At 41.4% G+C, this 23,727-nt stretch overlaps 1 protein-coding gene and 1 pseudogene across 5 annotated transcripts in view; one reads left to right on the top strand and one right to left on the bottom strand.

Annotated features, from left to right (window-relative positions):
* The window catches only part of ST6GAL1 (ST6 beta-galactoside alpha-2,6-sialyltransferase 1), a 115,831-nt gene that overhangs the window by 52,053 nt on the left and 40,051 nt on the right, over positions 1-23,727 (top strand). The window lies entirely within an intron of this gene.
* LOC139004790 (U2 spliceosomal RNA) lies at positions 17,445-17,546 on the bottom strand (annotated as a pseudogene).

Here is a 23,727-nt window from a genome sequence, read left to right as displayed (position 1 = left end):
GAGCCCATGCCTGCTGCACACGGAGACAAGACCACGCCCACAGAAGAACAACTCATAATCCCCAGGGCTGGAGGATAACACAGCTGTGTTGGACTCACTGAGTGAACTTTTGTATGTGTTCAGGGTTATATAAACAGATGATATGTCCTGTAGTTTATGAATGATTAAAGGTAGGAGGCCCTACTGTTTAATTTTCTCTCATGCACTGCACATGATTATTTATGCAAAATAATATCTTACTTTAGTGGACTTCTAATTCAACTGTTTGCTTTTTAATTTTATCTGTAGATATTTCAGTGTATGTTTAAAAGGCACTCTGTAAAAATAAAAATTACAATATGCTGTTATCACATTTAAACAATGAATAATTTCTTTATTTTATCAGATATGAAGTCAATATTAAAATTTCCCCAATTATTATAATATATATGTGTATATGTAGATATGTGTGTATCTACATACACATGTATATATGTGTATGTATGAGTGCATATGTATACACACACTCATATCCTATATAATAAAGAGGTAATATGCAAATTGACCCTCACGCCGTAACATTGTCACAAGATGGTGATGTGCACAGTGGGGGCAGGGCAATGGGGGTGGGGCCGAGGGGGTGGGCCGGTGGCCACTACGCACGGCTTCTGTTGGGGTTTCTGAGGCCCTGCATGCATGTTGTGGGGGCGGGGCCTGGTGGCCACTTTGCACAGCCCAGAGGTGGGGCATCAGGGTGGCACTCCAGGACTCAGGGCGTCCCGTGGCACACCGGCCATGCAGGGCAGAACTCTGAGACTCGGGATGGTCTCATGGCGCAGGGGTAGGGGGTGGGGGGCAAGGGTCCCGAGTCTCGCGCGATTTTGCTCAATGGGTCACTAGTATAATATATACTTTTAAAAACAGTTTGTTATTTTAAATATATTTTTTATTGATTTCAGAGAGGAAGGGAGAGAGAGAGAGAGAGAGAAACATCAATGATGAGAGACAATAATTGATTGGCTGCCTTCTGCATGCTCCCCTCCTGGGGATCAAGCCCACAACCTGAGTATATGCCCTGACTGGGTATTGAACCGTGACCTCCTGATTCTCAATCACTGAGCCACATCGGCCAGGCTAAAAACAGTTTGTTTATTCAAATCAAGACTCAAATAAAGTCCCTACATTGCAGTAAGTTGACATAACTTTTAAAATTCTGAAAAGATTTTAATCAATAGTTTCCCAAGGGAGTGGGATTCTAGCCTTGGCACTGGTTTTGTAACTAACCATTGGGTAAGGTGTGGCTCCACTGTCCATGTACACAGAAGTGGCCACAGGTCCACAGATGCCATCTCTGCATAGGCACTTATCTACTGCCATCGCTCACCGTCCCTCTCAGAAACACTCATTTTCTGATCTCTTGTCTTTTCATTCTTAAATGAAAATGTGACCTGTAGAGATTGGTCTTTAAATATGTGAATACCAATCTGAAAAACAAGTTTAGCTGCAGAAATTCAACTTCAGATCTTCACCCAAGAAGCTTTGTGTATTTGCTTTTCCTGGGCCATGCAGGTGGAACATTGTGTTTTGGTGAAGTAATAGTTTGCAGTTTAGCTTAATTGGAAATAACCCAGAGCCTATTTAGGAATTAGGAAGAAACACACTATGAGGTAGAGAAGCCCTGCTAACCACAGGATGGTGTAGCCTTTTGCTTTTCGTGCTCATTGGCTTTGGGAGGAGGAAAATATAGTGTAGATGGTAAGGCGGTAATTCCTGGATAAAAATAGAAACAGGATGTTTTGAGACAGGGCTCTTGCTCTTATAAACCTCTCTGTGCGAATAGCCGAGGTGTATGCAGTTGGCACAGGTGGTACTTAAACGCCTAAGTGCTTACTGCACACATCTCTGAGTAGACTGTGGGGTGAGCCGGGAAACCTAAAGTAGCAAAGGCAGGAAGGCAATGGTGCTCTATCCGCAGGAAGCACTCTCAACCAGGGGTCTCTCATGATAAGATTCATAGTGTTAGATGGCACATTGTACATCATATGCTGATGTTTACTTTGGATTGAATGCTATGGCATTCCATGCTGGTTCATACCTTTTCTCCTTCTATTTTGCAAAGGCCTCCCAGAGCCCTTCCTGTTGGCCATTTCATACATCTCCCTCACCATTACCTTTCTGCTTTTCCTCAGTAAGGTGCACCCCCCTCTTGCTCCCTGGTGCATTTACACTTACTCGATTCCTCCAGTATAACATGTAGTGTCATATTTTTTGCAAGACCATCTCTACTACTGCGCCTGGAGTTTCCTAAGGTTAATGCGTGGTACACAGGACACATTTAGTCTGTGAGGTGATTTGAGAGGGTTTGTCTGCAGCACTCTGCTTTGGCTATATTGGGGGGTATGTGAGAAGGATGAGGCGCATTCTTGGGGAAACTTGTTTTTAGAGGCATGAGATCTGGAAAATAGTTAACAGTACAAAATGGAAGGCAGAGAATATCAGAGGAGGCAGGCAGTGTAATTGGACAGGGCTGCCTGTCACCACTTGAGCCAATTAAGCAGAGACAGGATTGAATCATATATGAGTCTTTATTCCAATAATGCTGGCAATATGGGAGAGCAGCAGGTCATCCACAAAAATCTGCTCTGCACCTCACCATAAGCCAGCTGCTTATGTTAGGTAGAAGGACAAAGATTACATGGGGAAGTAGGAATTACAGGCATGGGAAAGTAGGCACGTGATAATCATTACAGGTTACAAGTCATGCTGGCTGGTGGGGGTCTGGGGGGATGCAGGTGTCACAAGAGGGTGAGAGCAGATGCCTCCTGGACTAGATTGTTTCAGCCATGAGGTTGTAAATCTTTCCATAATGATAGGCAGTTCTTGGGAAGGAGGATGCACTGCATTCTGATGTTAGCTCCCATGTCCTAGGGCCTACAGCTCTCAGGCAGGTTAGAGTGTGCTTTCTAATCAGAACAGAACCATCATGGTTAATAGAACATGATTAATATTTCTTATAATTGTAGCTGGTCCCCAGCATTCTATGTCTGCCCCTAACAACAGGACTGCCCAACCTCCTAACTGAGCAAAATATACTACTTAATCCTGGCCTAGATAGTCCTTTACAGTTTACTAAGCTTTTCATACCCATTCACTCATGCCATGAACAGGATATTATTATTCCCTGTTTTGTAAATGACAAAACTATGGCTCAGAGGAGTGGAATGACATGCTAGGGGCTTCCTAATTAGTAATGGTAGGGCCAGGACTAGAGCCCGTCTTCTGATTCTAAATCTAGTTTCCTTTCTACTCTTTGTCACATGTCTCAGATTAATAACTAGGGGCCCAGAAAGAGGAAGGGACTCACCTGGAATCGCAGGTATAATTAACGACTTCAGACACTGTTGACAATGCCGAGCACTCTAGGTGGCCTGTGAATGATAAGGGAAAAATAGAGAAAGAACTAACATTGAGCAGTTACTCTGTTCAATGGAAATAGAACACCAACCACAAAAGTGGGCTGCATGTGTAATTTGAAGTTTTTATAATACATTAAAAAGCAAAAAAGCAGATGAAATTAATTTTAAGTGTTTTATTTAACTCAATGTATCAAAAATATTTTTTCCTTTATCATGTAATCAATATAAAAATTATCTTACATTCTATTTTCCCCCATGAAATGTTCAAACTTGGGTGTGTATTTTACATGTACAGCACGCCTCAGTATGGATTAGCCACATTTCTAAGGCTTGATAGCCACATGTGGTTCGTGGCTACTGTATTAGGCAGCATAGTTCTAAGTGTTTTATGTTTCATTTATTTTAGCAATCACATGAAGAATTCTTTATAGCACTGCCTAATGGCTGAGGAATGCAGCCCAGAGAAGTTAGGTAACTTGCCTGGGGTCACAAAGCTGGAAAATGACAAAGCTGGATTGTGACCCCGGTCTGTCCCATGTCTTCCCACTCTGGTGCACTGCCAGTCTGGAGGAAGGGAGTGTGCTTGATCTGGACCTAGAAGGATGGTTGAATTGAATAGGTGGAAGTGAGCAGTGGCCTTGATGATGTGCTAACACTCCTGAGGGTTTCAGCTGCTGCTCATGTTGCCAGTGTTCTGTGTGGTGGGGAAGGAGGCTCTGGGGCAAAGCAGGGGTAGCCAATTTCCAAACCATTGTTATGGTTCCTTCTGGGAGGTAGCAGGGAGATCAGAGTGTATTAAAGGGAACCATTGTCTTCAAACCCATATGCCAAAGTTCAGGAAGTTCTTTCACAAGACAAGAGCCTCTCCTGGGACTTGAGGCCATTAATAATGCCTTCCTTTTAGAAGTTATGTGAAGATTTAGGTTGTAACACACAGAGAGAGGTCAGCTAGGGAGCCAGGGCCAGGTTGTGAGGCGCTGAGTAAATGTTTCCCCTTCCCTAAGCGAAGACAGACGATCCTTTGGGGAGGCCAGTTTTATTCCTTTCCAGGAAGACTCTGATAGTACTCTAAAAAACAATTGGTTCTACAATTTTTATTTTATTTTATTCACAAACATTGCAATAACAATAAAGATACACTTTTAAAATTCTGGCATTCTGACACAGTAGTCTTCAGTTTACAATATATCCTTACAATTTTTGTCCATTTGGGAAAACAATAGTTTTCAATATAATTTTAGTGTGGATGAAGTGATTTTGTTTCTCCTCCTATCATGAACATTTTCCCATCAGCTGCTCCCTGCACACCTCCTACTGGGGATCGAGCCTGCAATCCAGGCATGTGCCCTGACTGGGAATTGAACTGTGACCTCCTGGTTCATAGGTCGATGCCCAATCACTGAGCCACACTGACTAGGCCATTCCCCCATTTTTATAATGCATGCATATGCTAATGGCTTCAGAGGATATCACTGAATTCTGTATCAGAATTTATTTGTTCCCATGGCTAGATATTTAGGTTGTTTCAAAATTTCTTGACATATTTGATGCTACAGCCCCAAATCACATGCTTGTGTTTCTTTTCTATCTTTAACCGTGACCTCCTAGTTCTATGTTCAACCACTGAGCCACACTGTTTGGGCCTCAATTTAGTTTTATTTCCTATCCGGCCCTGAAAGGAGGTGCAAGAAAGGCTTGCCTATTTGGCTACCATTTTCTCTCTAATAATTATATTCTTACTGAGCTCCTATTGTATGCTGAATAATGTACTGGGAGCTTTATAAATATTGTCGCAAGTTCACATTTTCAGGATCTGTGTGAGTCCCCTACATCTTCTAAGAAGCCTGGCCACACACTGAAGTCAGCAGCATGACATCTGATAGAAGGAGAATCTGAGAGGGCACCAAGAAATCTGAGTATCACTTTGGCTCTAGCACAAACCAATGATGTGGCCTTCTCTATGCCAGTGAGTCTCAGTTTTCTCATCTATAAAAATGGGGTGGGCGAGTTTGATCAGCTGCTTTCTAAATTCCCTTCTGTTTCATACCCTCAATGGTCTACTCCAATTCAACCTGCTCTGTTCTTTGCCTGAGTTACTTTTGGATTGCAGGTCAGAATTTTATAGTTTAGTAGCACTGTAGTTTCTGAGTGAGTCTTATCTCTTAGTGATACTCTGATCTTCCAGTGACAAAGACCATATCTTGTTCTCTTAAATCAGGAGTGGGGAACGTCTGGTCCGAGGGCCATATAATGTCCCCAAAATCATTTGGTCTGGCCACCCCAAGGCATTAGGGGTGAGTTAATTAAATGCTTGACCGAATATAGCAGGCTAATTTTTAAGTTGGTCATTTTGTATGGCCCTCGAATGATGCTATAAATATCCAAATTGCCCTTGGCAGAGAAAAGGTTCCCTACCCAACTTAAATACTTCCTAAATCTGGGCGTATCATTTGGTGAAGTATAAGGCTGTTTCCCATGTGTGAGATCCTGAAACATCCTGGGTGCAAGTATTTATCCTGGGACAGTTATTTCTAAGCCTAGATTATCAATCTTTCTGATATTAAAAACTGAGATTAGTTGTCAGGGCCACTTGCAAATAACTTGGACTTTAAATGTGATTACGTTCTACTCATTCATTATTTCCCTTTTATTATTAGTGCCTTTTGTGTCCAAAGACATCTATGTTTACTGCACATTTATGAAGGTATTCCTTTTTATTTTCTTCTAGGAGCATTATAGTTGAACTTTCACATAGAGGTCTAGGATCCACATCAAATTAATAGTATATCATGAAATCGAGGGCCAGGTTTTCTTTTTCTTTTTTTCATAGATATTGGGACAGTAGAACAAGTTATTAAACAGACTTTCCTTTATCTACTGAGTTTCATTGGTACTACTATAAAAAAGTAAGTTAGTATACTAGTATATGTGTAAAAATTACAAGAGAAGTAATCTTACTACAATCTCTCTCTACCACTGTTTACAACTAAAAAGGGGACAGAATTAAAAAAGCAACTAGACGAGAACCTGAGAAATAATAGCAGGTAGATAGGATACTGGAGTCAAAACTTGAATGATGACCCATAATGGCTTTTGTCACATGGAATACCATAATTGTGTGGGAGGCTGAAACTCTGAGATAACCCCATCTTTTCAGCCAGAGGAACCAGGAAAAGGAGCTGGAAGCCAGACAGTTGGAAAAAGACACCCACTAAGTCTGTATATGGACATTGATGTAAGTCACGAGCACACTACAAGTTGTGCATATGTGGAACAGATCCAAAGAAGCACGGCAAAGATTTTGAGAACTTAATTCTTATATGAATGCTATCCAAGTTCCAGATAAACCTATGAGTTGCTTTTGTGACAGGCAGACTCAAATGGCCTATCAAAGGCTTTGAAAACCAAACTGAAATCAGTTAGCAGTTACAAAAGGCAAGGCAGAACTTTCAATTTGAACCTAAGTGGGTTAATTATTTGCTAAAAAAAAATGAACAAACAAACAAACAAACAAAAAAATCAACATTTTTCAGAGATTTTTAACAGGTTCCAGAGTCCCACAATGTAATATTCAAAAGTCCAGTATTCAACCCAAGTTTACTCAATATAAAAAGAACCAGGAAAATCTGAACAATATTCAAGGGAAAAGACAGTATGTTCCAACCCTGAGATGAATCAGATGGTGCAATTATCAAACAGACTTAAAGTAACTATTATAACCATTCTCCACTCTTGAAATGAATGAAAAGATAGAAACTCTTAGCAGAAAATAGAAACTATACAAATAACCAGATGAGCATTTTAGAACTGAAAATACAACATCTGAAGTAATAAATTTACTGCATGGACTCAGTGACAGGAAAGAGATGACAGAAAAAATGTCTGTGAAGTTAAATATAGATCAATAGAAATTTGTAATATTTGTAAATATACTTTGATATTTTAATTAAAAATTTTCAATTACAGTTGACATTCAATATTAAATTAGTTTCAAGTTATAAATGTATTTTTTATTGGAAAAACAATGAAGAGTGTCTCAGGATACTGTAGGACAACATTAAAAGTTGAAAAATTCCTGTTATTAGAGTGCCATTCCAGAAGGTAAAAGAAAGATATTGGTATAGGAAAAATATTTGAATACAGAATGGCTGAAAATGTGCCAAATTTGGTGGAAGACAAATTTACATATTAAAGATCTCAAACAGGATCAACTGAACAATAACTACTTAGCCATTTCATAGTTAAACTGCTGAAAACCAAAGATAAAATATATATATATTGAGAGCAGCCAGGGAAATATGGCACTTAGGCACTAGGGAAACCTATTCGAATAACAGCAGACTTTTCATCTAACCCAATGTAAGCCAAAGACAGTGGAACAACATCTTTAAAATGCTGAAAGAAAAAAAGTATTAACCTGGAATTTTATATCCAGAAAAAATATCCTTCAAGAGTGAAGGCAAAATAAAGATATTCTCAGGTGAAGAAAAACCAAGCAACTTTGTTTCCAGTAGACCTGCTCTTAAAGAAGTGCTAAAGGAAGTGTTTCAGGCTGAAGGTAAATGATACCAGAGGGAAACTTTGAACTTGAGGAATAAAACAACAAGAGACATAAGTATCTAACACAGTAGATTCACATTAGTAAAAATACACACAAAAAAACAAAAGTAACCCAAATTATATGTAATCCCACAACACAGAGATAACAACAGACTACTGGCAATATTTTGTATATATTTCCTTCAAGTCATTTTTTTCTCTTAATAAGCATTTCTCTTTTTAAATTCTTTCCCTCTCTCCCTCCCTCTCTTTCTTTCTCCCTTGTCCCCTCTTTCTCTCTCTTTTTCTTTTTACCCACTAAGATTATATAGTATATCTCTATATATAATCTCTATATATAAAAGACTAATATGCTAAGTGTCTGACTGGTTGCTATGACGAGGAATGACCACCAGGGGGAAGATGCTCAAGACAGGAGCTGCTGTGATGTGCACTAGCCATTTACAGAGAATAGCACCATGCACTTGGTGCCCACAAAGCAACACTTGGCTTCCCCCAAGTGGGACACAGGCCCCGCCACCACTCTGGAGTGACACCCCTCCAAATCGCAGCCAATGCTGCTGAGACCCAATGGTGCAAAGTGCGGTCCATAGCCCAGCCCAGCCTAGAAATGGTGGCTGTGGGCACTGGGTAATGATGTCATGTAGCAATGCCCAGCTTCCTCTCCCTAGTGACTAGGCTCCTTGCAGTTTCTTCAGCCCAGGAACACAACTTGCTTTATAACCAGGTGGAAACATTTTACACTTTAATCAAATGTCTGTGAAGCCTTTTCCTGTGCCTCATCTCATTTGATCCTCACAGAAGTCCTGGAGTAGGTAGATAGGAGACTCGGTGGAATCCTATTTTCTTTTCATTAGCCGGGAAATGGAGATTTAGAAAGCTTAGAAACCTGACCCAACTGAAAAGAAGTAAGAAATGGTGGACCTTGAAAATGACTTCCGGTTTTCTCACTGTGCGGAATATAGTCAAACACTGCTGCAGTTAAATATCTTACCCTTTGTTCTCCCTGCGTGATCTACAATAATAATGTGCTTCGTGTTGATATTTACTGCTGTGTTGCTGACAATTACCTGAAAGAGAAGTTGGGGTGCTTCACTGGGCTGGAAAAAGTTTAGCTACATCAGAAAGCAGGTCTAATTAAGCAAGTTTATTCTATATCTATAAAAGGCTAAGTTGACTCACACACACGTGATACATATAAAGCTCTTGCTGGCACCAATCGCACGCATGTGTTTCAATCTGTCATTGTCGATCGTGAATTTGGTTGACACTTCTATTATGGAGAAAGGGCGAATAGTGATATTAACCCTTTGTGGTCATTTGTCTACTCTCAGCCATTAAAGCTTTTTTACCGTTCCGGTCGTATGTCTGCTCTCAGCCACCACAGCAAGGAACCGTACGAATCTTAACTCTATTCATTCATGTATCATTTCATAATTTCTCTGAAAGCTCTTAAGTGTCTAAGCGACCTTGTCACGAACCAAAACATTGCCCCGACAAATCGGAGATATTGAAACTCAATATAAACAAACACGGTCGTTCCACACTCGCCATGCAAAACACCGTGGCGAGTCAGTCGCCTTTTGAGAGTGAAGAAGTCGACAAGCTTCGGAGATACTTCGCAGAATTTCAAATAAAGCTTTACAAATTACATTTAACTGTAATTAGGCATTCTCACTTGTTAAGATATTTCAAAATAATACTCCAAAATGGCAAAAAAAAAGTTACTGAAAGAAGTGTACTGTGAATCTGAAAGTAACGATGAAGAGTTTTATTTTGGCACCTTGAATACTGACTCTGACGTAGAAAGTGATAACGTTTGTAGTGATTCTACTAGCAGTGACGTAGTTCCAAAAAAGAATGAATAAATCTTGTTTATCCTTCATAATCTTGCATGTTATGTATCACTGCTCTTTCAATGGAAATTAATTCCAAACTGTACGACACCCATGTCCAAATTTAATACGACAGCAAAGGGTTAAAATATTTCTTCTAATTAATTTCCTTTCAATGTACACAAATTCATGCACCAGGCCACTAGTGGATATATAATATTCTTTATAAATTAATATTATATTACAAACACTTTCCTCTTTTGTTAAGAAAACAATAAATTATTTTTTTAAAATTTTAGGTTTGATAATTGTATTTTAGTTATATTTTTAAAAGTACCTTTTAGGGATACATATTGGCATTTGTGTGGATGCAATGATATGATGTCTGGGATTTGCTTAAAATACCCAACGTGGGGGCTGGGTGAATGTCAGTTAAATAAGATTGGCTATAAATTAATAATTGTTGATGCTAGTAATGGGTACATGATGACTCATTATACTATTTTTCCATATGTATGCAATTTATCATTAAAAAAGCTTTAAGAGCTCTTTATAAATGTTACTTTTAATCATTTAATCATATTACATCCTGTGGACATCCTGTAACATTTTACCATTCCTCTATTGTTGTGAATCAAGGTTTTTTAGGGTATGCATGGGCTGAGATGTCTTTTACAGCTTCTCTTGGTTATTTCCTTTTTGGAGATAGAATTACTAAGCTAACAGAATGGACATTTTTAATGTTTTGATACAGTTTGACAAATTGCCTTTCAGGAGAGATTTTGCATGTTGTTTTCACACAAGAGGTATATGTGCCCTTGTCAGCTCTATATTATACACATTTTTAACCCCTGTTAATTTTATGAGGGAGAAAGTGGTATCCTGTTACTTGAGTGTGTATTTCTTTGATTTCCAGTGACATTGAATCCCCAGCTTGCCACTGAATTGGTTCTCACCCCTTTGGGGAGGACCCAGGGGAGGAGAGTAGAAGAAGAGAGATTTATTGCCTCCTCCTCACTCCCCATTTTGGAGATGAGAGGGAAAAGCAGACACAGGTAGCCCTGGGTTCACATCCCGCCTCTACTGCTTACTAAATTAGTTACTGCCTTTGTGCAACCTTAAGCTCTCTGAGCCTCAGATGCTTTAGCTGAAGAAATAGAGCACTCATACTGTTCTCAACAAGTGAGAGGCAGTGGAGATTCACGGAAACAGCAGGCTCCACAGTGGTCAATCTGAAGGTGGGACTTTTGTTGTCCTTGAGAAGCTGAGGATACTAAAGGACCGACTGCTCTGCTGCACAGAGGCAGTAAGTTGCTCAGAACTGGGATCCCCCATGCTGCACTGGGAAGGCTGCCTGCAGGAATTACTGCTCACACTGAGTCACTGCCTCTTCACCTTTCATTCTTTGTAATCTCCCTGCTCCATGGTCTTTCAAATCACTGCTGGGCAATGGAGGCAGCTAACACAAGTCAGGAAATCCATCTTTGGGGAATTAGGTGATTTGTGGGGAATAAATTCTGATTGCTAATAGTATTCATCTGATTCAGTGGAAATGCACTTTGCAGTATTTGGCTCAGAGGATCAGGGTTAACTTCAGGTGGGGTGTTGGGCAGTGTCTCACCGTACTCTTTGGAGGAGAATTCAGACCTGGAGCATGATCTTTTCCAGGGAAGCCCAGCCCCATTTATTGCCCCTTCCTCTGGCCCCTCATCTTTCTCCCACTCTCACTCTATGTCTAGGACCAGAGCCCAAAACAGAGGAGGAGGTTGTGATTCTAAATAACCTGTCTGCTTGAATTCCAAGTGAAAACTCTCAGTATTTTTTTTCTCTATTGCTTTTGATTGGTGGGGAAGGAAAGTTGAAAGGTTGAGGGGGGTGGGTATCCTTAGGTTATTTGAACATTATTTGGCCCTGGCTCACAGGTGAGGCCAGGAAACCCTCCAACACTCTCTCAGCTCAGATAATGGGTACAGCTGACTGGAAAAGAAGTATTTCTCTGGAAATTGAGATTGGGTGCCTAGGTCTCTGCTGTTAGCCCGGTCTGGTCTTGCTCTAGGGCAGTGATGGTGAACCTTTTGCGCTCGGCGTGTCAGCATTTTGAAAAACCCTAACTTAACTCTGGTGCCATGTCACATATAGAAATTTTTTGATATTTGCAGCCATAGTAAAACAAAGACTTATATTTTTGATATTTATTTTATATATTTAAATGCCATTTAACAAAGAAAAATCAACCGAAAAAATGAGTTCGTGTGTCAGAGGTTCGCCATCACTGCTCTAGGACCACCTCACTGATTGACTGTTTTTCCCCTGGGCACATTCCAGGTGCAGGAGACATAAGGGTGGGGCTGGGAGTTTGGCCTATTTTCTAAAGTGAGGGAAAATCCAGAGAAAAGACAGCAGGCTTTATTGTAAGGATTTGGGTCTACTGACTTTTCCTGTCTCAGGCAGTGAGCCCTCTGCTCTGGAAACGAGAGCCAAACTTCCCGGCATCTTCCCTGCGCTCTCAGGGGTGTACAAGCTCTGAGAAAATTGAACAATTTTGTGTTTTCATCTTAATGATCATAGAGAAATAATGGTTTTAACAGTTATAATTTTCCTCAATTCATTGTTGAGTGACACTTCAAAAGAAGAAATCTTAGTCTTAAGTGTTTGCCAAACAGGGTTTCTTTTTTCTCTTTCAGGTGGGGGGTGGTACTTGATCTACAGCTTTATTTCCGATGGCTTTAACTGGGTGATGAAGTTAAGGCACTGTTTGGAAGAAATGTAAAATAATTGTTTCATGGCATAGCTTAAAAGCTCCTTCTCATTTATTATTTTCATCACAACCCTGTGAAGTAAGGAGTATTAAACTCCTTGCATCGGGAGGAAAGAGGCTCAGAGAAGATAAGTGACTTTCAAGAGGATAAATGACTTTCAAGGCTGGAGAGGTCGGGACCTCACCACTGTGCCCTGGCTTCAGGCCTCTCCAGGAATCCAGCCTCCTCAGTCACAGCCCCTTGTCTCTGACTCCCTGGAGGGTCCCAAATTCTGGCTCTCTTTGCTGTGGAGCAGCGTGTGAAATTGTTAACACTGAAAGCACCAGGTATCGGTTTTGTTGAGATGAACTTCAAGGTTCTATGTTTAGCCAAAGGCAGTTATTAACCCGTGACACTCCCAAAAGTTCATCTCTTACTCTCAGAAACGAAGACTTCCTCCACCCACAGTGGCTGAGCCAGGTCCCAACCTCCTGTCCCTCCTACCCTAGCCACCAGGTCCAGGTTTACATGTCACAGTTTCCTAAGCACCTGACACGTGCCAGACACTGCGTGATTGATCCTTTTAATCCTCACAGCAATCTTGATGAGGAAACTGAGGCCCTGAGGGCTCATGTCATTTGCCTAACGTCAGACAGCGATGAATAATGAAACTGTGATCCAAATCTAGATTTGTCTGACTGGGGTCATGTGAAATTCAGCACCAGCCTTCCAAGCCGGTCCTTGTCTGAACAGTCTCCCTCATCTCAGGCTTGGTCTTCATCAGCACAGGGGCCTGTACCAGCTTTTCTTGGCTTGTGGGTCTTAAGTCAAATCTGAAGTAAGATCCTGGCTCTGCCACTTCACAGTGGGGCAAATCCCATTACCTCTCTGAGCCTCAGTTTCCTCACTTGTAAGATAGGTTAGACAGTTACATGTCTTACGGGGTTATTTAAAGATTAAACAGGTGCATGAGCCAGTCCCTTAGTGTGTGACACATAGAAGGTGCCTAAGAAGCAATGACTATTACTGTTTATTGGGCACTTGCTTTCAGGGAGTGGAGAAGCAGGTGCTGTGAGCTTCAGAGTGCCTCCTCTGTTACTGCTGAACTTGCACAGCCCCCTCCCCTCCCATCCCTCCCATCCCTGGTTCAGCACTTCCCTGCCCTGCTCTGAAGCTTATTATCTGCTCTTCATTATGTAGCTAATAAACTCCAAAATCTTCCACCTGCTCTTCACCAGGCCTGAGTCTCTTTTCAGCTTCAGCTTTGCACAACTGCTTGGGCTGACTGGAGCCTCTGCCTGTGCCCCAGTGCCCTGCCTTCACCCACCTCCATGCCATTTCCCTCCCATCTTCCAGGTCTTTCTCATCATGAGAACTTCAAATCCCAGGCTGGATGTGGGCCCCTCCTCCTGGTCTAAGATTCTTTTTTTCCCTTCTTTATTGATTAAGCTATTGCGTATGTGTCCTTATCCCCCTATTGCCCGCCCCCCCCCACCCCCCACTCATGCCCTAACCTCCCTGGTGTCTGTATACATTGGTTAGGCTTATATGCATGCATACAAGTCCTTTGGTTGATCTCTCCCCCTTACCCCACCTTCCCCTACCTTCCCTCTGAGGTTTGACGGTCTGTTCGATGCTTCTCTGTCTCTGGATCTGTCCCTGTTCATCAGTTTATGTTGTTCACTATATTCCACAAATGAGTGAGATCATGTGTTATTTACCTTTCTCTGACTGGATTATTTCGCTTAGCATAATGCTCTCCAGTTCCATTCATGCTGTTGCAAATGGTAAGAATTCCTTATTTTTTTATAGCAGCGTAGTATTCCATTGTGTAGATGTACCACCATTTTTTTAATCGACTCATCTATTGATGTGCACTTAGGCTGTTTCCAAATCTTAGCTATGGTGAATTGTGCTCCTATGAACATAGGGGTGCATATATCCTTTCTGATTGGTGTTTTTTTGAGGAAACTTCACACTGTTCTCCACAGTGGCTGCACCAGTCTGCATTCCCACCAGCAGTGACGAGGGTTCCAGATTCTTTTTTAAAAAATATATTTTTATTGATTTCAGAGAAGAAGGGAGAAGGAGAGCGAGATAGAAATATCAATAATGAGAGAGAATCATTGATTGTCTGTCTCCTGCATGCCCCACCCTGGGGATTGAGCCTGCAACCCAGGCATATGCCCCATTGGGAAATGAACTGCAGCCCCCTGGTTCACAGGTCGATGCTCCACCACTGAGCCACACTGGTCAGGCCAAGGTCTAAGAATCTCGACCTTGTTTGAAAAGAAAAGCGTTCACATCTGTGGCTAACCTTGGCCATGGGAACACTGAGGTAACTAGATGATTCAGTTACTCAAAGTCTAGTGGGGAGAAAAAAAACAAAGTAAGTAGTGCATTAGGTATTTGGGTCTTGTCTGATTTCTTGTGGTATTTAAGACTTTGCATCTTGAGGGCAAGGGATGACAGTTACCTCTGGGCCTCTGTTCTGAGCCCACAGTTACCAGCATCTGGTTTGAATTGGTTGATCTAAATGGATGTGGTCAAAAGGTAAGCTCACAGCTCTGCCGTTTCCAGGCCAGCACTGATGAAAGTTTGAATGGACAGTGGGGAGCCCAGGACAAGCTCTTTCCCTTCCATAGCCTTCCTTCTTCCCCTTCATCCTCCTAAGTCTGCATGTGATTGGGTCAGCATGCAGGATTTGGCACTTTTTGGATGACTTACTACTGGGTTGTAGGGAGGGGTGCACACTAGCTTTAGTAGCCAGGCATTCCTGGGCAGGTCATAGCACCTTCTCCAGCCTCAGTTCCTTTTCTATAAAATGTTGAAACCATAAATTCAACATTCATGAGAAAGTTCTCTTGGGATCTTTGAGAATTCTCAACATCCTCTTCATCATTGTAACCAAGATCTCATTTACTGACAACAGCCCTAAGGTGAGGCATTTGTTCTCTTGACAGGCGAGAAACTCGTACACGTGCCACCATTTTCCCAAATATGCAGTCATGCATAATTGGACAATTTAAGTGATTTCTGTCCTTTAGTGATTCTGTGTATATAGGGCCATAGGCATTTATAAATCTAGTACAAGATATTCATCACTGAGTATATAACTTACGGTGACAGGGACTAGCAGTCTGTTTTCTTTGGGAGCTGTAGTTCACAAGCAGTTATTTCCATCACTTCCTGACACATGGAGGTTATAGAACCCCTGCATACTGGGTCACAGCCTGGGGGATGGTGGGGGTGAGCTGTCATGCTCTATGGGACTGGCTTTCTAGTACACATACATCATTTTCATTCCTGAGCAAAATCAGGCTGCTTTATGTGTAGGACCTTTGGAACTCTTCCAAAATAGTCAACATCCCAAATGTTGACTCTGTAAATGCCTAAGGTCAACGGTAATGACAGCAGCCACGCAGGCTGCTGAAGGATTCAGTGAGATGAAATGTCAAGTGTCTAGCATTCTAAGAGTGTCCTGGGCTTGGAATTTCAAAACTCTTGGTTTTCTTATTAACTGAAACCATTTGCTTCTGGGCTTAGGTGAGAGAGTCACAGGTCTAACAAGATGACCGTGGGAGTACAGGCATTAAGAGCACGGTCCTTGGATTCAGACAGTTTGGTTCAAGTCTTGGTGCTGCCATTTACTAGCAAAAATCTTTTAACCTCTTTAAGATTCAGCTTCCTTATCTGCAAAGTGGAAATGATAACCATGCCAACCTTTGAGGATGGTGGTTAGGATTGAATGAACTACTATATGTGCAGGTTTAGCATAGAGCCTGACACATAGGAAGCCCCTAAAAAGCACTCAATGATGATTTCCCTCTCTTCTCCCTCTGTACATGGCTACATGCCCAGTAGGTACTCATGTTCATTGATGATTTCAGGTCAAGTCTAAAATAATTTTCTTATTTACAAACTAATTCCCACTCTCAACCACAAGCCCTGGCAGTGGGCACCAGTTTGATATTGAGTGCCACCTGTATACCTTATGCTTGGCAGTGCTGAGAAGGAAACAGAGAAGAGGTGTTGATGAACTCTATCCCCACTGAGCCCTGTCTGATTGGTAGAATAATATTCTCACACACAGCACCTGGAGGAGCCTGGGAGAGAGCGTTTGCTTAAACCAGGAGTGTGGTCGAAATCCACACAGGTAGAAGACTCCTCCTCTGGAGAGTCTGGAAGCTTCCACATTGGGTATACACTTGGATCCCTGAAGTGAAAGGAAGTAGTGGCAAGTAGGGAGGTTTGGGGGTGAAATTAACTAGTGAGTGCTGAGATCTGGCCTTTTATGAAGAATATCCAAAACTTTTACTGGTCAACATGCACCAATGAGCACCAAATAGGTACAGATATTAGTTGGTCTTTGTGTATATGTCACGGGGAGGGAAAAATCCGAGAAAACTAACCCATGCTTTCTAAGAGGGAATGACCACAGGACAAGAATGGAAATTGAGTGTGAGCCCTCATCTGGGATCGATCAGAGTACAGAACACTCCCCCAAAGAGGTTAATCGTGTTGCCTGTGCCACCTGGTGATCAAAGTCAAGATCACCTTAAGGAGCAGAGAAAGGTGAAAGGTGCACCTTGATGCAAGGGCTGTTAGCTCTCTCACTAGTAGTGTTGGCTACCTTTGGTCTTATCACAGACATGAATTATTCATATCTCCTCTTTATTAGGAGCTCAGAATTGATGACAATTTGGCCTGAAATTCTCAAAGAATGAATTTGAGGCCCTGCCAGTTCCTCAATAACTCTGGGCTATCAGGAGGCAGCAAGCTCCCTGGATTGTGGAAGAGTTTGTGTTAAGTGGGGATTGAATGCTTAGACCATTGTTGATTCATCACCCATGGTGACTGGACTGGCATTACCCCGCTCTCCTTCCAGTAAAGTCCTGGCCTCCCTCCCTTTCTGGTGAAGGCCAACCTCCTTTGAACTTTTATATTCTGCAAGGTCTCTATTAAACTGATAAGAACAGATACTACACTTGATCTTAGCCAAAAGGCCGAGAAGCGATGCAAGGTCCCTATTAATGTTTATTGGTCCTGACTAATTAAATCAGGATCTACCAAGGATAATGTTTGGCATCCTACATTTTTTAAATGCTTTCTAGATGATGCTAATGCCAAGGTAAGATAGAGAAGTGGTGTTCTAAGTGACACTGACATTTATGGCTATAGGACTAGGAGTAGGATGCATCTCTGAGGACAGCTTGATCAAACTTTTTCCCTTCTACATTCTCCACGCTTTTCTCTTTGTATAGAGGCCCAATTGGCCTTGGGCTGGTCCTAGGAAAGAGATCAATTTGCTAAGGTGAGAGAGATAAATAGTTGTCACCTTGGTGATTTTAACAGGAGCTCACTTCTATGATTCTGTTGAGAAACTCTGGCCCTGACTTCCTGATGGAAGGGTAGAATAAACAGCCCCTGGCATCATTTTCAGCCCAGGAGTTCCTGAAGGAAATTATTTTGAAGACAATATTAGTGGACATCATTGTTCTCCTGAAAGAAAATTAAACTGGGATTGAAGAGAGAGATGTTGGTCATCAGACCCTTGTTATCAGGATTTAAGAGAAAATTCTTAATTTTGGGTCTTTCCATAGAACTCTTTCCCTCCAGTGTTGTTTGTATTTGTTCCTCCTTTGCTCTTCAGCTTTTGAGAACTCTGGGCAACCTAATTTCCCTACCCAGCTATAACAGTTCTCCTGTTCTGTCCTAGAGGTGGGGTATCTTTCTGATGTAACTGCTGCTGTGTATTCAACTGTTTGCTGCATGCTGAGATTATGAGTAGATAAAATTCTGATTTTACATTGCTGCTGCTCTGATTTAAAGCCAGAATGGGAGCCAAATTCTTCCAGATAAGCTTAAAATGTCTCAATTCTACCCAGTTGGGGGCAGTTGGAAATAGTTTTGTAAGCACTTCTCAGTGCCTAGCCTACCAGTTGTATGTGATTTTTAGGAGGCCAGTTGGGATCAGAAAGTTATGGTTATATTGGGGTAAGTTTCAGGCCATACAAACCAGAATTCCTTTCCTGGTTAAGGCCAGCCTCCTGTGACCCACCAGACACTTTCAGTTTTTCAAAAAGCCAGATGGGAGAAGCACATTTATCCCCACAAATCTGCACAGGCTGAGGGAATTATCAAGTTTCTTTATATCATGCTGGACTTTTATCAACTGACTGGGATGACAATGACAATCTGATGCTAGTCAGAAGCTCTTATTGGCAGCAATATCCTTGTTCATTTGATAACAAATAAGAACTCAAATTCTTAATTAAATTTGGCTGACAACATCTTTCAAAACCTGGGTATTATAGCAGAGGAAACAAATACAAAAGGTGCTTGGTGTGGGAAGCATCTGTTTTTTCACTGTGCTAGTGAAATGTTGGGATGAGCAGAGAACTGTGTGATAAAAAAATCTATAGCTGAGAATTTTCTGCAGATATTCTTAGGCCAGTAGAAACAAATATTTAAGAAGTCCCTTCTAACTGGCAGTATTAATTAGAGTAAAGCCAGCTGCCATAACAAATAGTCTCACTTCTTAATCACCTAAGCCCAGAAGTGACACATTATTTTTGTTCACATTTCATTGGTGATAACTAATCATATTGTCCACCAGATACAGGATGTGTGTATGTGTGCATGTGTGTGTGTGTGTGTGTGTGAGTGCACACTTGCTGGAAATCGTCATCCCTGGGTGGGTTGCCACTTTCAACCACAACTCTACATGGCATCTGCATATAAAGAGCACATTTTTGGTGGGGCAGCCAGCCATCCCTAAAATCAGGAAATAGGAAGAGATATTATTCCACGATTAACTGGCATCTTAGGTGACACAAATTAAGAGTTCATGATCTTAGAGAAAGTTCATGATCATTTTGGGGGTTTCTGGAACACAGGACACATGAACCATTTCTCAGAGGCACATGGTTAGCTGAGATAGTCTCAGGGGGCTATAGTGTGTCAAGGTCTTTAGGGACAGAAACTTTGGATCCTAAGGTATAGATGAGAATGAGGTTTGCACACTGAGAGGTTAAGAAGATGGGGATCAGGGCAGAGTAAAGAGGAGTCACCAAAAGGTCCAAGATGGTGTCTGGCAACTATAGTTGACCTGGTCAAGCAGATAGGCTCTCAGGAGACCTTAGAAGGGCTCTGAATAGAGGGATATATATTGGATAGCATGAGCAGCTTGCAAGTTAGAATAATCTGACTCACTCTCTAGTCTGACCATTTTCAATGACATCTTGAGCAAATGGCTTAAATTCTTGGAGCCTTGGAGTTTTATGGTTTATAAAAGAGAATTGTTAATACCCTACCCCATAGGGTGGTGGTAAGGATTCAGTTTGATAACATATATAAAATGCTAGCATACAGTAAGAGCTCAGTAAATGGGCTCATGGGCCTTTTTCATCTAGATTGTTATAATAGCTTCTTGAAAGGTCCATTTCCCCCCTTTAACCTCCCCCAACCTTCTGCACACCACAGTTGGTTCTCAATGCAGCAGCCAGAATGATCCCTTTCAAACATACATAGGCCAAGTCTTAGAGACCTTATACCAGCCTAAGGCCCTACATGACCTTGTTCCTAATACTTCCCTGACCTCACCTCAGACTGCCCTTCTCCTTGCCCACTCTGTTCCAGGCCTTCATGATGTCCTTGTAACAGGCCAGGCATAGTCTAGGGATTTTGCTGTTCCCTCCACCTATAACCCCATTCCTTCAGAAATCTGCATGACCCCTCTTTTATGTCTCTTCAATCTTTGCTCAAATGCCTTCTCCATCTTACCTGGTTTAATTTTCTGCAGAGCAATTATACAACTAAATACATATTTATTTACCTCCTCACACAAAGGCAAATTCTGGCTGCTTTCTGCACTGCTGTCTCCAATTTGGATCACAGTAGACAATAAGCATTTGCTAAATGAATGAACTTATTTATGAGTATTGGTGTTTGTTGTTTTTATAGGGACCACTGCAAAGTGGAGGAGCTCAGGCCTCTCTGTGCATTTCCCTCACTCTAACTCCCTTAGACAACCAGGACTTAGATCCTCTTAGGTATAAAAAAATTGAGAGAACCAATGAACCTGAAACCGCTGAATTTTAACAAGTCTTGAAATCTAACACTCAGCTTAGAGGAAACAGAGCAAAGAGGAGTAAGTTAATACTATGAGGATTTCATCAGTCAGATTCAGTGTAAATGACTTAGTTTCTTCAACAAATATATGTTATGAAAAAGAAAATTAAGGGAGTGGGGAACTGTTATAAATTAAGAGAGAGTTAAGAGTGGCATATCATGCAAACAAAATGTGTCCACCTTGTTTGAATCATCATTCAAGGAATTTGATATAAAAGACATTTTTAATAGAATTGGTAACAATTTAAAAGTGAATTGGGTGAAGAGGTTCAATAAAAAGAGGAAAAAAGGAAAGTGAATTGGATATTAGGTGCTAATGCATTGTGGATGTGTGTGTGTGCGCGCGCGTGCGCATGTATTAATTTTTGGAGCTGAATTATGAAAACGGAGGCTCATGATGTTATTCCCTATACCTTTAAAAATGTTTTAAAAAATTAGCCTGGCTGGTGTGGTTCAGTGGTTGAGCTTCAACCTATGAACCAGGAGGTCATGGTTCAATTCTGGTCAGGACAAATGCCCAGGTTGCGGGCTCAATCCCCAGTAGGTGGTGGGAAGGAGGCAGCTGATAAATGATTCTCTCTCATTGATGCTTCTGTCTCTCTCTCTTTCTCTCCCTTCCTCTCTGAAATCAATAGAAATATACTTAAAAAACTTATTATTGAATTTATTGGGGGGACATTGGTTAATAAAATTATATAGATTTCAGGTGTACAATTCTATAATACATTATCTGTATATTGTATTGTGTGTGCACCACCTCAAGTCAAGTTTCCATCAGCATTTACCCCTTCTTTTCCCTCTCTATCCACCCCCACCCCTCTTCTCTTCTGGTAATCACCATGCTATTGTCTGTGTCTATGAGTTTTTGTTTGTTTGTTTGTTTTGTTTAATCCCTTCACCTTTTCCACCAAGCCCCACAACTCCCCTCCCCTCTGATAACTGTTAAATATTTTCTCTATCTATGTATTGTTTGTTGTTGTTAGTTTATTTTGTTCATTAGATTCCACATATGAGTGAAGTCCAAAGGTACTTGAATTTCTCTGACTGGATTATTTCACTTGACATAATACTCTCCAGGTCCACCCATGCTGTCCCAAAGTATAAGATTTCCTTCTTCTTTATAGTTGAGTAGTAATCTTTTGTATAAAAGTACCACAGCCTTTTTGACCCATCCCTATACTTTTTTGTATGTGTAAAAACTTCTGTAATACTAACTGAATTCTTTTTTAAGGATGAGGAGGTGAAAGAGTTCCTCTTACCGAGAAGGAGGGAGGTCTATTTTCTTTTCTCTGTTGGGTGTGCTCTGGTATGAAGGAAAGACGAGTGGCTAGTATGTATGTGTGTGCAGTATTTATTCAACCCTCCTGTTTGCTTCTTCCTCCTCAGCGTACCCTTGACTGAGGAGTGGAGTGCAGAGTGGTCTCTAGTGTGGTAAGATTGGGCAGATGCCTGCTGGGGCTGGGGGTGGGCAGCATACAGAAAGGGAGCTGGCAAATAGAAAGGCAAATATTTCTATAAATATGCATTGAAGGCACAGGTTGAAGACTAGCAAATGGCTTGTAATTTCCTTCTGCAGTGGCTCTCTTAATCCTAAATTTGGAGCTCTCCTTAGCCATTCAAAGTGGCTGATTCTGGTCAGAAACCAAGGAGTAGCTGCCCTATCCTTAGTGGGAACTCAACACCCCCTACAAAGTCCTGTTCTCCATGTTTTAGCAAATCTCAGGGAAGTGTACTCAGGCATGTCAGAGGACTTCATAATCTTCCCCATCAGTGCCTGCCTAGCTGGGAAAAGATCTAATCTCTACTCAGAGACCCTTTTTGCTGCCTGGGTCTGGAACAGCTGGGACAAGCAGGAATGAAAGCCCCTTTATCTTCAGGGCTTTGATCTAGGCAGGATTTCCCCCTCCCCAGTTAGCCAGGCAGCTGGGCTTATCCTCAGGTAAATACTGGCAAACACAGCAAGGCAGGCACTTTGTAACTCTCTCGTGGCTTCCTTTCACTTGCTTCTCATATTTGCCAACTACAAAGCAATAAAGTCCATCATTAAATTGTTACCACAACCCTGCAGAAGCATATTTTAAAGCATTATCCATACCGTACAGATGAAGACGCAGGTTTTACAGCAGTTGACAAACATAGAACTGACAGGTAGAAAAGACAGGATATGAACCTGGGCTTGGAGATGTCTGAACTCGTTCACCAAAGCCAAGGTTCTCCCACCTATTGGTGGCGAAGAACTGGGTTTTCTTTCCCCACTTTCTCACACATCAATAGAATAATGAAATGATAAAAAGAACAAGGTGTATTTTAAAAGTTATTATTAAAATAATAACAGCAGGCATAAAATTACTCTCTCAAATTTCTATAGAAGTTGATTATATTGAATTTTTGTACTTTTCTAATCCTGGATCTTGATAAAGCTTTCCTAGACTAGCACTTTTGAGTAATATTCTAAGCTTCCAGTTTCTCAGAGCATGGTATATAATTGGGACCACTTGCTTCAGAATCACCCTGGGGTGTTTGCTAAATGCAGATTTCTGATCTCCATCTCCAAGGACTTGGATCAGAATGACTGAGGTAGAATTCAGGAATCTGCATTTAATAAGTCATTTTAATCATTCTGATGTGCTCTAAATCTGATCCTCATTGTTCTCTGGGCTGCTGCCACCCGTCTCAGGTCATGGATGACAATGAATTGTGGAACGAGTACAGTGTTTTATTCTATGTCCCACCCTCACGCTACTGTTTTGTTTTGTTTTTTAAAATTAAGAACTTCCTTTCTGAGAAAACCTTTCTGAACTCATTTTAGTGCACATCTCCAAAAGTGTACTGAGTGCAGACTACAGGCTGGGTGCTCACAATCAGTAGAAGGAGTACAGATGGAACAAAGTAGACAATGTGTAGGCATTTCCATGTGTAGAGGTGGAGGAACCAGCAACAGACCACTGAGAAAGGGTGACTAGTCAGTTGGAGGAAAACCAGGAGAGAGTAGGTTTTGGAAACTAGGAGGAGGAAATGACCAACTGAATAAAATACTGTTGAATCAGATGAAGACTGAGAGCATGG

Source organism: Myotis yumanensis, unplaced genomic scaffold, assembly GCF_028538775.1.
Source record: "Myotis yumanensis isolate MYYU_CA2020_CCGP unplaced genomic scaffold, mMyoYum1.0.hap1 SCAF_2, whole genome shotgun sequence".
In the NCBI taxonomy this organism is placed as follows: domain Eukaryota; kingdom Metazoa; phylum Chordata; class Mammalia; order Chiroptera; family Vespertilionidae; genus Myotis; species Myotis yumanensis.
The sequence above is the reverse complement of the archived record's forward strand: the minus strand, read 5'-3'. Positions and strand labels throughout refer to the sequence as shown.